The sequence below is a fragment of the Pipistrellus hanaki genome, assembly GCF_964339955.1.
Source record: "Pipistrellus hanaki genome assembly, chromosome: 1".
NCBI lineage: Eukaryota > Metazoa > Chordata > Mammalia > Chiroptera > Vespertilionidae > Pipistrellus > Pipistrellus hanaki.
In genome coordinates, this window is record NC_140503.1 from 151,134,498 (window position 1) to 151,150,266 (window position 15,769).

General features: G+C 38.3%; 1 pseudogene across 1 annotated transcript; it reads left to right on the forward strand.

Annotated features, from left to right (window-relative positions):
* Positions 1–1,610: 1,610 nt before the first annotated feature.
* Positions 1,611–4,181, forward strand: LOC311621085 (neurofilament light polypeptide-like; annotated as a pseudogene). The gene is made up of 2 exons: positions 1,611–1,811; positions 3,099–4,181. The product of its transcript is annotated as a neurofilament light polypeptide-like (transcript).
* The last annotated feature ends 11,588 nt before the right edge of the window (positions 4,182–15,769 follow it).

The window sequence follows — 15,769 nt, forward strand, 5'->3', positions numbered from 1 at the left end:
TTGTTCCGGACTGTTCAATGTGCCATAAGATTTATTCTCACTCAACATTGCCTTCAACCACCTACCCTATTTTCTGTTCTCCATAGTCTGTTCTCCAACAAAGTCATCCTTTAAAATTTAAGTCAGGCAGGATCCTATAGTGCCTTCTATCTTACTCAGAGTAGAAGCCATAATCTTTGCCATGGTCCTTAAGGCCTCAAAGATCCTATATCCCTCCTTGATAGCTTCTCCTTTTTCTCCTCCTCTTCCATCTCTTCCTCCATCTCTTCCCCCTCCTTCTCCTTCCTCTCTTTCTTCTTCTCCTTCCTCTTCTTCTATTTCTTCTTCTATTTCTTCTTCTTCTTCTATTTCTTCTTCTTCTTCTTCTTCTTCTTCTTCTTCTTCTTCTTCTTCTTCTTCTTCTTCTTCTTCTTCTCCCTCTCTCTCTCTCTCTCTCTCTCTCTCTCTCTCTCTCTCTCTTTCTCTCTCTCCCTCCTCTCCCTCTAACCCCTCAGGTCCAAACACACAATCTTATTTGCTCTTTCCCAGTAGGCAATTGAGTTCAACTACTCCTATCTTGAACTGTTGTACTTGATATTACATTTGTCTGGAATACTCTTTCACCACAACTCACTTTCTCATGATCTTTAAGGATTATTTTATATGACATCAGAGAGTACTTTCCCCACTACTATTTTAAATTGTCATTTCTGACTCTATATTCCCAACTGCCCTTTACTTTGAAAAAATTTCCTTCATGGCACTTATCACTATCTGATACAATATAAAGGTTGTGTTTTATTGTCTAGGTTTCTCCTTTTCAATTAAGATTTCATGAAGTAAGGAGGCATATATTGATGTGCTTTTATTAATTACTCTATATCCCCTGGTTGCAAAGAAGACTGACACATGGAAAAACTGAATAACTATGTTTGACTTAGTGAAGTAGTTATTCTTCATGTTTAACTTAAATACAATAAACCTGGAATCTTTTCTTGGTAAACCATGTATTCCAGTATGCAATCTCATTCTATGTCCAAACTGATATCTTTAAATGTTTCCTGAGTGAATTTTGCTCCTTCTAATGAATTAAATTCAAAACACCCTTTCTCTTCTCCAACTGCTTCGGACACAATGCTAAGCTCTTAATAGATTTGAAGACACACACACACACACACACACACACACACACACACACTAAAATGCTTCCTGGTTTAAAATGAGCTGCTTCAAAAATGTTAGAAAAAATGAATTCCTGTGTCCCAGCCTGTGTCACTCCTTTGTCTCCATGAAACACAATTAAAGAGGGAAGTGACTACTAAATAATGTTATCAGTACAAAACCTTGACTGACTGGAGGGAAAGAAGTAAAAGGACATGCACTGGGCCCGATGTCCTTACTGACATCACCAAGGGTGTGTAGTATCTCAACCAGATCAAGGACAGTGTAGTGGCTGGCTTCCCGTGGGCCACAAAAGAGGGGGCATTGTGCGAGAAGAACATGTGAGGTGTATGCTTTGATGTCCGTGATGTAACACTGCATGCTGATGCTATCCACCCAGAGGATGGCCTGATCACCCCCACAGCCTGGTGCTCCTCTATGCCAGCGTGCTAACTGCTCTGTCTTGACTCATGGAGCCCGTCTACCTTGTGGAAATCCAGTGTTCAGAGCAAGTGGTTGGTGGTATTTATGAAGTCCTGAACAGGAAACGGGGCCATGTCTTTGAGGAATCCCAGGTGGCTGGTACCCTCATGTTTGTTGTGAAGGCCTACCTGCCCATCAATGAGTCCTTTGGCTTCACTGCCAACCTGAGATCCAACACAAGTGGCCAGGCTTTTCTGCAGTGTGTGTTTGACCACTGGCAGATTTTATCCTGAGATCCCTTCGACAGCATCAGCCGCCCAAGCCAGATGGTGGCCAGGACACGTAAGTGCAAAGGCTGAAGGAAGGCATCCCAGTTCTGGACAACTTCCTGGACAAATTGTAGATTGCTTTTTCTGCAGCCTGCCACCCAGGTGCTACCTTCCTCACTAGCACATGATCAACCACAACAAGTCCTCATTCTCCATATCATCTTGAGACTGTTCAGACACAATGCCACTCACCTGATTGGTTCTGGGGCCACTCTGTGCTGTCTCTCAAAGTGAACACTTGATGCTGTTTCTTTCTATAAAGATTTCAGAGGCAACAGAAATGCCTTGGCTACTGGCATTTATTTGGCTGGTGGGGGAGGTGGAATGGGACACCCAGCACTTCTTTCCATTTCTGAGGAAAACTCAAATGTCAAAAAAATAAATAAATAAAATGCATTAAGAAGTTTATTTGGGTAAATACTCCATATTGGATTTTCCCCTAGAAAGGGAGAAAAAACAAGCAGGTAGATATTTCTGTTTGGACAGAAGCTAGAAGGCAGGAAATTTTGTGCAATGTCACCATGAGCACCTCAAAGCTGTATTAGTGCCATTGGAATAATATATTTGATTATGGTGGTAAAAAAAAAAAAATAAAGGGGCATCCTATGTAATAAAAGGGTAATATGCAAATTAACCATCACTCTAACACAAATATGGTGGCACCCATAGCCAGAACATGGCAGTGCCCAGTCCCCTCAGGCCTGCTGGAGTCCCCAGTTCCCTCAGCTAGAACTGATTACTATGGCAAGTGGACAGAGAAGGATTTTAGCAAGTGTGAGAAGCAAGCCTTGGGAGAGCCAGTGGGCTCAAGGCAACTGCTGCCTGGGGAGGCCCTCCGAGTTCAGTTCTGAAAGAGGGACCCACTCCAGCATGGGTTGGGAAGGAAGCATTGCTGCTGCCCGCCCAGAGCCAGGTCCCTGGGTAAGGAAGCAGGTCCAAGTAGCAACCACAAGGCCTGGTGGAGCTGTCTCACCCCAGGCCATCGTGGCTGAGCTCTGGCGATGGAGGCCAGCTCCTCCGAGATCACTGTCTGCCCCCTGGGCCGCCTGTGGACATCAGTGAAGCAGGCCTAGGTTGAACATTTTAATGAAAATGGGATGCCTGTGCCTTGCCTCTAGCAAGGAGAGGGAAGTAGGATCGGGGGTGCAGCCTCGGAATCCTGTTAGGAGGCATGGGGGCTCAGGAGGGGCTGGGAGCAACTTGTAGGCGCACTATGAGGGAGAGGTACTGAACCCCCAGGATGCTGAGGGCCAGCTGCTAAAGGCGCACAAAGGTGCAGACCAGGTGGCTCTCGCCAGCGCTGAGCTTAAAAAGCCCATCCACAGCCTGATGAAGGAAATCACCTTTCTAAAGAAGGTGCATGAAGAGGAGATCGTCGAGCTGCAGGCACAGATCCAGTACACTCAGATCTACATGGAGATGTATGTGTTCTCCAAGCCCAATCTCTCTGCCATTCTCAAGGACATTTACACCCAGTACGAGAAGCTGGCTGCCAAGAACATGCAGAATGCCGAAGAATGGTACATGAGCCACTTCACCGTGCTGACCGAGAGCGCTGCCAAAAACACCAAAGTGGTGCATGCCACCGAGGACTAGTTGTCGAAGAGCTGCCACCTGCTCAAGGCCAAGACCCTGGAAATCAAAGCAAGCCAGGGCATGAATGAAGTGCTGGAAAAGCAGTTGCAAGAGCTGGAGGATAAACAGGACTCTGATGTTAGTGTTATACAGGACACAATCAACAAATTAGAAAATGAGTTGAAAACTACAAAGAATGAAATGGCATGATACTTAAAAGAATACCAGGACCTCCTCAATGTGAAGATGGCTCTGGACATTGACATTGGAGCTTACAGGAAACTCTTAGAAGGTGAGGAGACCGAGCTCAGTTTCACCAGCGTGGGAAGCATAGCCAGGGGTTATGCCCAGAGTTCCCAGGTCGTTGGTCCATCTGCCTATAATTGTTTACAGACCAGCTCCTACTTGATGTCTGATAGCTCCTTCCCTTCTTAACATACCAGCCACATCCAGAGGGAACAGATCGAGGTGGAGGAGACTATTGAGGCTAAAAAGCTGAGGAAGCTAAAGATGAACCCCCTTGAAGGAGAAGCTGAAGAGGAGGAGAAGGAATAGGCTGAAGGAGAGAAAGAAGAAGAAGGTGCCAAGGAAGAATTTGAGGATGCAAAAGAGGAAGAAGGAGGTGAAGATGAAGGAGAAGATCCCCAAGAAGCTGAGAACAAGAAGAAAAATGAAGGAGCTGGGGAGGAGCAAGCAACCAAGAAGAAAGATTGATCCTCCCTCTCCTTAATTATTTCAGGAATAAGCCTCCCAAAACCAGGTCAACCCCATCATCAACCAAGCAGTTGAAGTCTATATATATATATATATATATATATATATATATATATATATATATATATATACATACATATATAACATTCTGAGGTGACTCAGGTTAGAAATAAATGTTGTGCTATGACTTTTCTCCTGATGCAGAGTATCTGTTTGCTTGCAGAGTGGCTTCCTGGCTTGCTGCCATCTTGTGCACTGTCCATGCTTATGAGTTCAGGATATATGACAATGTGAATAATTCAGATGTTTACAATAAAAACACATGAATACATGAATTCACTGATATTAATGTTAAACTTCATGGAAAAAATAGTCCTTTGAATCTTTGATGATTAGAAATTAAAGACCTCAAATCATATGCAATAAACAATAAAGTTACACTGAATGACAAAAACAAAAACAAAAAATAAAAACACATCAGGGGCCAGTAAATGTCTAAAGAACTGGGGAACCATTCCCAAACCAGGATGGGAAGTCACAGGCTGTATATTCTTGCTACAAATACAGTATTTCCTACTATTTACAACGTATACAATATAGTGCATTAGATGCCTTCCTATCACATAAAGTATATATTCTCATAGAGTAATACTGGGCGATATGTTATAATTTGGTGGTATGTCATATCTATCTATACTATTAAAAGGGTAATATGCTAATTAGACTATGAGACCTTCTGGACATCCTTCTGTACAAAGCCATGGTGGCAGGGCCAAGGCAGAGGTGGTTAGGGGCCATCAGGCCAGGAGAGGAGGGCAGTTTGGGGTGATCAGGCTGGCAGAGGGGTGGTGGTAGTTGGGGGAGAGCAGGTTGGCAGGGGGTGCAGTTGGGGGCAATCAGGCCAGCAGGCAGAGTGGTTAGGAGTTATCAAGCACGCAGGTGAGTGGTGAGAACCCAGGGGTCCCAGATGGCGAGAAGGTTGTCTGACTGTGGGTTTAGGCCCAATCCCATAGATCAGGCCTAAACCGACAGTCAGACATCCCTCAAGAGGTCCCAGATTGGAAAGAGTGCAAGCCAGGCCGAGGGAGCCCCCCCCTCATGCACAAATTTCATGCACCAGGCCACTAGTATTGAAATAAAAATGAAGGACTATAAAAGTGTGATCGTGAAGAAAGTATTAGAAAGATGATCCTTAAAATCTCATGACTTTCTTCCACATTATTGTTGAGAGTCTCCCAATTCCACAACAGATACCAGTGGTCCATTTTTCATATCTATCATTGTCTTCTCTTCCTCATCTTTTTTTCTTGTTTTTTTTTTTTTTTTTTTTTTTTTACTCATGGCTTCCCCACCCCCCCATAAGCCCAAATTTGTATATTTCCTCCATTAAAATGTCCCTTCTCTCATTATAAAGATGTTTACCCTCCTTTGTAATTTTATGGCAACCAGTCTTTACATTTATTACACTGCTTAACAAATGTTACTTGTCCTTATGATTATATATACATTTTATTTAATCTATCAGACTATAAGCCTTTTAAGGACAAAACCAATGCTGATTTATATATAATATAATATTCAGCAATGACCAATTTTACACAGTGGCTTCTCAACATATGTTTGTTGGATAAGTGAATTGATGTGTAGATATGTGGATAATTGGACAGATACATGCTTGATATGATTAATAGATTGAATATATATATTTGACAATAGCAAATCCTCAAGTTCAAAAATGCCTATTTTTATTACCAAATACTGAAGTCTTAGTTAGTAGTCATTTTATAGTGGGTTCAAGAGAAAATTAAAAGATTTCTTTAAAAACAAAATTTAATTAAAATAAATCATGTTTAAAAGTGAAACCCTTATGGAGCATTAAAGTTTCTAATAAAATATATATTAATTCTCTCAAGTTTTTGAGAACCTGAAACAATTGGAAAGTATGAAAAAGCATTTTTCTAAAATCATTGCTTTCTGCTACCTTTTACTGCAACTGTAGATCAAAAAACAGTTTTGAATGTTTATTTTCAGATTTGATGAAGACAGGAAAACAATACAAATATAGTTCTTTAGTTAACAATTTAAAAATCACATATATAAGTCAATAATAACATATTAATAATTAACATAAATATATATATATATATTATATATATATTATATTGATATATATGCTCTATCCACTGAGCCAAACCGGTTTCGGCATGCCAAATATTATTAGAAGCTATTATTGTATTATTATTGCATTTATCATTCTAAGTCACTCACAAATTTATGTCTAAAACCAAATCTGATGAAAAAAATAATAACTTACCTATCAAGTACGGATGTTTTATAATAAGTTTTTACATTAAAAGTGTCAATTATTAATATATTTAAAAATTTTATTATGGTAATATATAACACTACTTAAATGTAGATGAAAATGTGTAGATGTTCTCATTTGAGAGACAATCCTATTTAATCTAGTATTCACCTATAAGTAGTGTTATGTTTTCTATCCACTCCAAACAGGTTAAATATTAAATCTTAAACTTCTCTGCCACCTATTAAGCCAAACAAAAAATATACCTATGAAAAATAAGAATGCAACAATGAATAAAATTAGAGTGGAAAGCAAGGCTGTATTTTAGTCACAAGAGAGGAGAGAGAGTGCCAACAAGTCAAATGAGCTGGAACTAAGATTAAACCTGAGAGAGCACTTAAGAAAGTGCTTTACACAATGGTCAAACCCATCTGACTCAGAAAATCTTGATCAGTTTATTAACTGTGAACTGTTTTATCCTAATTATTATAGGAAGCTATCATGGAATATGAGAATAAAAGAATTCACTTAGCTAAGTTGGCAAAAGCACATGAGTCTCTTAATTCACAGAATGGTTGCAACCCAAAGGGGACAGCATAATGTTTTAAAAATCATACTGTACTGAGCCTTTAGTAATTATCGTTCCTTCTTCTATCCTAAGATACTGCCATTTTCTTATTCTTCATGATTTCAATACACTTATATTGTCCTATTCCTAATGTGTGCATCACATTTTTTTCTAATAACTTATCTTATCTATTCCATTCATAAACCTTGTTTGATTGTGAAGACAGAAATGTAACAGACTATGTTGTTCATCCAGAACTCACAGTTTGAGTGGCTGCTATAGGTGTTTGTGTGTCCTGGGTAATAAATATAAATAGAAAGGGTACAAAAACATTCTGGGAAGAGATAGCAAATAATGCAAAAATATGAAAATAGAAAATGAGCAAAACCTATAGGAAACTTGAAAAAGAATCAGATTTTTCTGAAGCATAAAACAAAAATCCAAAGGACTTTAATACTAAAATGCATAGGTCATGGACACAGACAAGAGAGTGTTGAAGGCTTGAGGGGAGGTAGGGACTGGCTGGAACAGGGGGCAGTGGGAGACATCTGTAATACTGTCAACAGTAAAAGTATATATAAAAATAAAGTTAAAATTGTAAAGAAAAGAAAATACACAAAGTATGAAGCATCAGGCCTGTGGAATGTGGTTTTGGTATCCAGAGGTTATAAAAAGTGTCAGCTGCCAGGATGGCAGGAGTTGGTGTCTTCCCCAGCAGCGAGGCTGGAAAGACCAGACTCGAGTATAGGAGGTTTCATGACAGTAGAATGAATTATGAATAATTTCTCAGTAAAAAAAGTGACAGTGGGATACAAAGTTAAAGAAAATATGAGAAATAGCTTTGAGGTAGGGAGAATTCATATAAGATGGTTCTCAATTTTGTTTGGGAACTAGAACGAATCAGCATATCATTGATTGTTGATATGAGAGTTAATCTGGGGTAAGAAAACACTGAAAAAGAAAAAGCATTTCTTTATTTTGGATTTTCTGATTTTGTGGAACATCCATCTGACAAGCTAAGTTTAGATACTTAAGTTTTCTTATTTGCATTTTATTTTTTCCATTTTTTTTATTAAGGTATTATATGTGTACATATCTTACCATTGACTGCCCCCTCTCCCATCCATATCCTCCCTCCCCAGAGTTTTGCATCTATTGGTTATGCTTATATGCATGCATACAAGACCTTCGGTGGATCTCTTATCTTCCCCATGTTCTTATTTGCATTTTAAAAAACTCTAATATCAAGGATGAAGAGTAATTAAAGCTAAAAAGTTTTTTTAAAATATATTTTATTGATTTTTTACAGAGAGGAAGAGAGAGGGATAGAGAGTTAGAAACATCGATGAGAGAATCATCGATCAGCTGCCTCCTGCACACCCCCTACTGGATATGTACCCGCAACCAAGGTACATGCCCTTGACCAGAATCGACCCCTCAGTCCACAGGTCGACGCTCTATCCACTGAGCCAAACCGATTTTGGCAAAGCTAAAAAGTTTTAAGTCTTCAAAGCAAGGTTGCCTTTTAGGTAGGAATTTTAAATATGAAAGCTTTTGTTTATTTCTTCAGAATTTTTATTTTTAAAGGTTGTAAGTACACAGCTATAAAATGCAAACTACCTTGTGTAAATCCACTTGGAACATCCAGGTCTACAATACCTTTCTTTTCCTGTCACCTCTAGGATCACTATAAATAGCACAGTTTCATTTATTCCCTTCACCTTTTTTAATAATCAACATAAAAATAAATTCTCTCAAACAGTGCAGCTGAGTGTCAGAGCAAACACATCTTTATTTTAAGGAGGTGCACCAGGTTATAATTTTCTGACAAAAATAATAAAAATCCATGTCATCTGATGATATTTCAGGGTACAGTACTTAATTCATCCATCTGAATGACTCTGTAAGAGAAATGTTGAATGGATCTGAAACCTGGAAGGGAGGTATGGATTTGTGATATAGATTAAGGTAGGATTCATTTCATAAACATTTTTGCAGACACAAGGAGACAACAGTAAAGAATATTGAATTAACCAAAGGAAAGTCAGCATGAAAAACCTGGGACATGACAGAAACGGCCAGAATAATAAAATTATATTTTTCTTAAGTAACTTTCTTAAAATGACCAAAGAATGAATCATTAAACCATCCCCTATGTGGGCCTCTAGATTTTATGAACATCAACGGTGTTTTATGAAAAAATAAGAAATCTGTTTTCTTTTATTGAATCTCTTTGCCATACCCTGCTATTTTCTTTTCTTTTTTTATAAATTTGGGTTCTTTTTTCTTTTGTGTTTTAATATCCCTCCCCCCTATGGATGTATGATTCTGAGTTTGATATGTGGGAGAAAGAATCACACAGATGTCTGGAATTCTTATCTCTTCTCCCAGTAGGTTTGTTTTTAATTCACTCTCCCACACTTGTACCTCTACCCTCCTTAATAAGAATGAAATCCCTTTTTATTCATTAGCATTTTAATAGAAAAAGAAGACTACAATAATAGTATATGCTATGCCCATATGCTATGCTAAATAGGACAGAGCATTCTGTAATTCCCAGAAGAAAAGTTTCATGCAGACTAAATAAAGCATTTTGATTGTATCAGGATTAGTTATGTCATTATTTCCTTCTCTTGCAATTATGGTAAAGAGCATCTAAATGCCTAAAATTAACATTTTGCCTATGGCTTTCCAAAACTCTTTTAACTATTCTAAGGCACAACTAAAAGAAATGTATCCTATATAATAAAAGCCTATTATGCAAAGTGTCCAGTCATCTGGTTGGCCATTCAGCCAATCAAAGTGTAATATGCTAATGATATGTTAAGGCCACTCAACTGCTCACTATGTGCACTGACCACCAGATGGCAGACACTCTGACTGGTAGGTTAGCTTGCTGTTGGGGTCTGGCCAATTGGGACTGAACAAGACAGGCCTGACATGCTCTGGAGCCCTCCGTGTCCCTCCTTGGCTCCAATCATGCATTGATGGGCTCACCTTCTCACAATCCAGGCTGAAGGACCCCTTCCACCCCAGGGTGAAAGAATTCCATGCACCGGGCCTTTAGTTTTAAATATTATGAGATCCTAACGTAAAATAGCCCTTTCAGTGCTCTCTCAAGCTACTCAGGACTGAGTCAGCTATCCCAGTGATAAGTCTAAATTTATTACCTTGGAAATCCTATATAATAGAAGGCTAGCAACATAATGGCATAACAAACTGAATGACCAATCAGCCAGTAGCTATGAGGTGCATTGACCACCTCTTGGTCCCTCCCCCAAGTCCACAGGCTCTGATTGCTGGATGATGAACGGAGAACCACGAGGAACCAGGGTAGGTGTTGGCAGGGCGGGACTGGGGATTGGCCAGTGGGTAGAAGACCAAACTCTTGGTTGCTCTCCTGGCCCATAGGCTCTGATCACCACATGGTGAATGGGGAACTGGGTTGGGTGTTGGTAGTGGGTGGGCCTGGGGACTGGCCAACAGGTGAAAGATGGCCCTGATTGCAAGCTAGGCCTAGGGCCCCTACCCACACACAATTTCATGTGCTGGGCCTCTAGTTTTCATATAATTAACAGTGTTTCCAAATCTGTCTTTCTCTCTGAAAAGTAAATTTAGTGGAAGATCCTTATCAAATACATTATAGTAAACAACGGTCACTATGAGTGAAAGAAATTGCTTGTCTGATATTCAAAATCATGCACATTGACAAGTATGCTAATTCGGCTTTGAAATGGGTGAACCATTAGGAAAAAGGTAGCTAAAGAACTAAAAGAAAACCTGTCCTAATGTACAAACGTGATTAATATAAAGGATAAGCAAATAAGAAAAGCAAAGCTTAGCACCCACCAAACCATTTTTGATATTTTAACTTATTCTTTTAAAGCATGATTGGAGTTGCAACAGTTTTCAGTTAATTTAACAACTGCCTTATGATTAATATTTGAAGCAGCCAGGCATATAGTTCCAATTTAGAATAGAGCTACCTCTCCAGCTTTCAAATATCATCAATTTATATTTCAATGGGCCTCCACAGACCATCTTTTAAAAACTGAAGGGCACAGAACTATGTGCAAAGAGCAGGGGTCCTTTCTAAGGACTTTGTTTCTGTATGTGATGAATATTTTTAATCCTTTCTTATCTTTTATTTTTTAACAAAATTTGACCTTTTTAAAGATTCTTTTCCTTTTAAAAATATTTTTATTGATTTCAGAGAGGAAGGGACAGGGAGAGAGAAATAGAAACATCAATGATGAGAGAGAACCATGGATCAGCTGCCCCAAACCTGTGTCCTTGACCGGAATCAAACCCATAACCCTTCAGTTAGCAGGCCAATGCTCTATCCACTGAGCAGAACTGGCTAGGGCTTCTTTTTCTTTTTGAAACAATTTCTTTCCTGAACAACATTGATAGTACCTGCTTTTAGTTCTCTTCCCAATCCTTTCCTGCCATTTTGTCTGATACTCTTGTGTTAGCTTTGCCACAGTGTCCCGACCAGGGGGAGATCAACGTGGGGGTGAGGAGGCACCTAGAAGGGAATGATAGAGGACAGGAGACGTGAAGAAATGGAGGCAAGACAAAGTTCTCATCAAGACTCAAACTTTATTTTTTGAAATGGCTGTATATATACAGCAGAAACAAAGGGGAGCAGGGTTGCCTATGCAGAGGGGTCTTTGGCAGTGTATAATTGGTTTAGGCACTGAGTGACAAGGTGGTAAGGTATCTGGCAACACAGGATTGGCTAACTGCCAGGGCGGCGTAACATTCCAAGGTGTAACATTCCAAGGCTGGGCTAGCTATGGGGGAGGATCAGGAAGGGGAAGTTACAAAGATGCTAAGCGGCAGGTTAATCTTAACTTCTGGCCAAACCCTCAGGGCACCGAATAACTTCTGCTAGAAGGAACTTAATTCTATTTCCTTGTCTCAACTCTGATGGCTCCCAACACCACAGCAGCTATACTGAGATACACAATAATAAATTTCACATATTTAAAGTATACTATTCGATAAATTTTGACCTACCAGTAACACAGCTCTACATTTAAGATAATGCAGAAATTCATTACCATCAAAAGTTTCCTAATGCCTCTTTGTAATCCTTCCTTTCAGCCTCTTTGCCTCTCTCTCATTCCTAAGTAATCACTAATCAGCATGTAGTCATTATTGCTTAGCTTTACTTTTCTAAAATGTTATATAAATGGAGTAATATAGTGTGTTCCTTTGCCATCTGGCTACATACTTATTGTGAAATTTATCCACATGGTTGCATGTATCAACAATTCATTCTCTCTTACCACAATTTGTTTATGCTTTTATCTCTTGAATGACATTTGAGTTATTTCCAGTTTTTTTGTTTTTGTTTTTTTTAATTGCAAATAAAACTGCTAAGAACATCTGTGTACAAGTCTCTATATGGATATGTACTTTCATTTTTCCTGTGTAAATACCAAAAATTGAAATGGCTGGGTGTTCTTTTAGTTGCACATTTAACTTTTTTTTTTTTTTTAAAGTTCCCAAATTTATTTTCAAAGTTGTTCAACCATTTAAAATCTACCAGGAATGTATCCAAACACTTTTATTCCATATCCAAACCAACACTTGGTATGTTCAGACTTTTCAATTTTTAGGCATTTAAACAAGTGTATAGGGTTAATTTAATGTAGTTTTAGTTTGTGTTTTCTTCACTAACTTTTCATGTACTCATTTGTAACTGCATAGCATGCTTAGTGAAGTTCCTATTCAAATCTATACAGCATTTGTAAGCAAGTTGTTTTCTTATTGTTTGTGAGAAATTTTTATATATTTAGGAAACAAGTCCTTTATCAGACATTGAATTTGCAAATATTTTCTTCTAACCAGTATTTCGTCTCTCAGTAGTGTCTTTATAAGAGCAAAATTTATTAATTTGATAAAATACAATTTATTAATCTTTTGTCATGTGGTCATGATTTTGGTGCTCTTGTATATATATTAGAGAAAATATTATATATACAATAGGAGAAAATGTTGTGATTGTTATATTATATAACTTCTAGAAAAAAATGTACAAAATGTAGGAGAAAATGTTGTGATTTGGGTCAGACAAAAATATACATTTTCTGCATTTTGTACATTTTGTTCTAGAAGTTATATAATATCAGGTGTTACATTTAGGAGCATTATTCACTTTGAGTTACTTTTCTTTATATGATTATTGTTGTAAATTAAGGTGTTGCTTTAGCAACATTTTTTAAATAAACAGTCTGATCATTTATTTGGGTCTTCTGTAGTTTTCCTCACCAATGTTTTGTAGTTTTCAGTTCTTAACCATTTTTGTCAGACATAACCCTAAGTACTTTATTTGATGCTGTTTTAAATAATACTGTTATTAAAGTTACATGCTCTAATTATCCGTTGCTAGTATGTGGACATAATATTGATTTTTGTACTGATCTTGTATTCTACAACTTTGTTAAACTCACTTATTGCTTCCATTAGATATTTTGTAGATTTTGTAGAATTTCCACACGGATAATTATGTCATCTACAAATAAGGACAGTTTTACTTTTTCCTATCCTGGATGTCTTTTTACTAATTTATTTTGCACTAGCTAAAACTCTCAGTACAATGTCAAATGAAATTAATGAGAGCAGAGATCCACTTCTTGGTTTGACATTAGAAGGAGAAGAATAAGTATAATGTTTTTGCAGAATGCACTGCCAGGCTGAAAAAATTTTATTTTTAGTTTTCTAGATGTATTTATTGGTAGTTGATGAATATTTTTAATGTTTTTGTTCTATAATTATTGAGAAAGAAGCTGTCAAAAATCAATGCTAAACCTATCAGTTTCATCAACAAAGCATCTAAAGATAAATACCAATTTCCAATTTAATAACTCCTGAATTGCTGACAGAGGACATCCAATAATTAATATGGCTGTAGTAGTCTGGGTCCAATGAGGAGGTAAATTGACTTGAATGGAGACATGGTGAAAGAAATATCCTTGTTTTTCACAGAGCATATACTGAAGTATGTTTTAAGAGCTGAGAGGCAATAAATTGATAACCCATCTGCCCCCCTCTTGGCTATTTAGTTTATATGTGCATTCTTCCATTTACATTTTCACTCCCTTACATCAGCACAACCTCACAAGGTATATATATCCTTCTCTCAGGAGAAGTTCTCACTCTTCCCTAAAATGTAATTACACATAGTCCCAACAGATTTTATTTCCATTGCAGACAATATTAATTGCTCCCCAAATCTAGGCACGGTCCCATTGAGTATTGTACTACCTAAAGACTAAACCATAAAGTTAAACTTCCATAACTTCTGCAGAAATACATTTTTACTAAGAAATAGGAAGGAAAAAGAATAGAATGATTAACGTATACAAATATGAAGATGCATATAAAAAGCATAGGAAAAATATGCAAGGTAGCTGTAGTCCCTATTTCTCTTATTTGTCCCAAGATCATAGTTGGTTTTATGGCTTTCTTCTTTAACTACCATTCAGTATTTCCCTTGCGTTCAGCCAAAATCTCAGCTCTTCTGTTTTCTTCAGCTGGAGGAGCGAGAGTGGCCTATATACTTATTTCCAGATGGTTTGGAATTCTGAGTCACCTTGCCTTTTCTGGTCACCATAGTTTTCCATTAGCATTTACTGCTAGGCATGGCAGTCTGAGAGGCACCTGGAGCATCCCCTTGGTTCAGATACAGTCCTCTTTACTTGGATGTGCAGTAGCAGCCTTGAGTTCTTCTTGATAATTAGTTATCAATCATTTCATCCAGCACCTTATCTCCTTTTTTACCCTTTTGATTCAATGTAAAAAAGAACCCAAGATGGCCAGATGAAAGCTTTAATTTCTGAATCAATGAAGCCATTATTCTGCAAGGTGGGACCATTCTCCTCTTAGAGACTAAGATCTTTAAGCCTGCAGAGATCACTGATGCCACAGTAAAAAGCACTTCAAGTCACCAGGAATAAGCCTCAGTTCACAGCCAGTGTCTAGTAATCACTGGCAGGTGTATTTCTTTCCCCTGACACAAATTCACTTAGCAAATGGATGGCTGATGATCTCCTTAAGGAAGGCTTGACGGTGGATTTGCAGTGTATTCTTGTATCAATAGTTCAATGTGCTCCTTCCCCTGGGTCTATGAATGGATTTGCATCTGGAAACTTAGTGAGAGTATATAATTCTCCACTTTGGCAGCCCAAGAAAAGTTTCTTTTTACTAGAGTTAGAGTTTGTCATAATATGTGCATCAAGCAATACGCTAGTAGGCTGCTCATTTATGTCATTCCTGGGGACATTGTGAACTATTAGCCACCACTAAAGATCTCTGTGGGTCAATGCATTCTAATTGCTGCATGTCCCTGTTTCCCTTTATGATTAATGTGACCACCTTCCCTTTGAGAATTGAGTGCTGCTGCTTGGCCTCTGCTATTCTGGGATTCTATCATTCCTTTTTTGAAGTCGGGGAGCCAGTTGGAATGGTGGCATCTCCTACAGACACAGTTGTTCTTCAATGGAAAGATCCACAGAGCCTTTCAGAGATGTTCCTGCCACTGTTGCATTTATCAATGCCTGAGTAAGGAGAGTATTTCTAGGTCTTTTCATGGAACAAAGTAATGGAGAGGGTGCACTGGTCACACAATTTAGTCCAATATTTCCATCTCCTTGAGATTTTGATTTCTCTTCTCATTTCATGTCAGGAAAGCTCTGGCACCTCAAT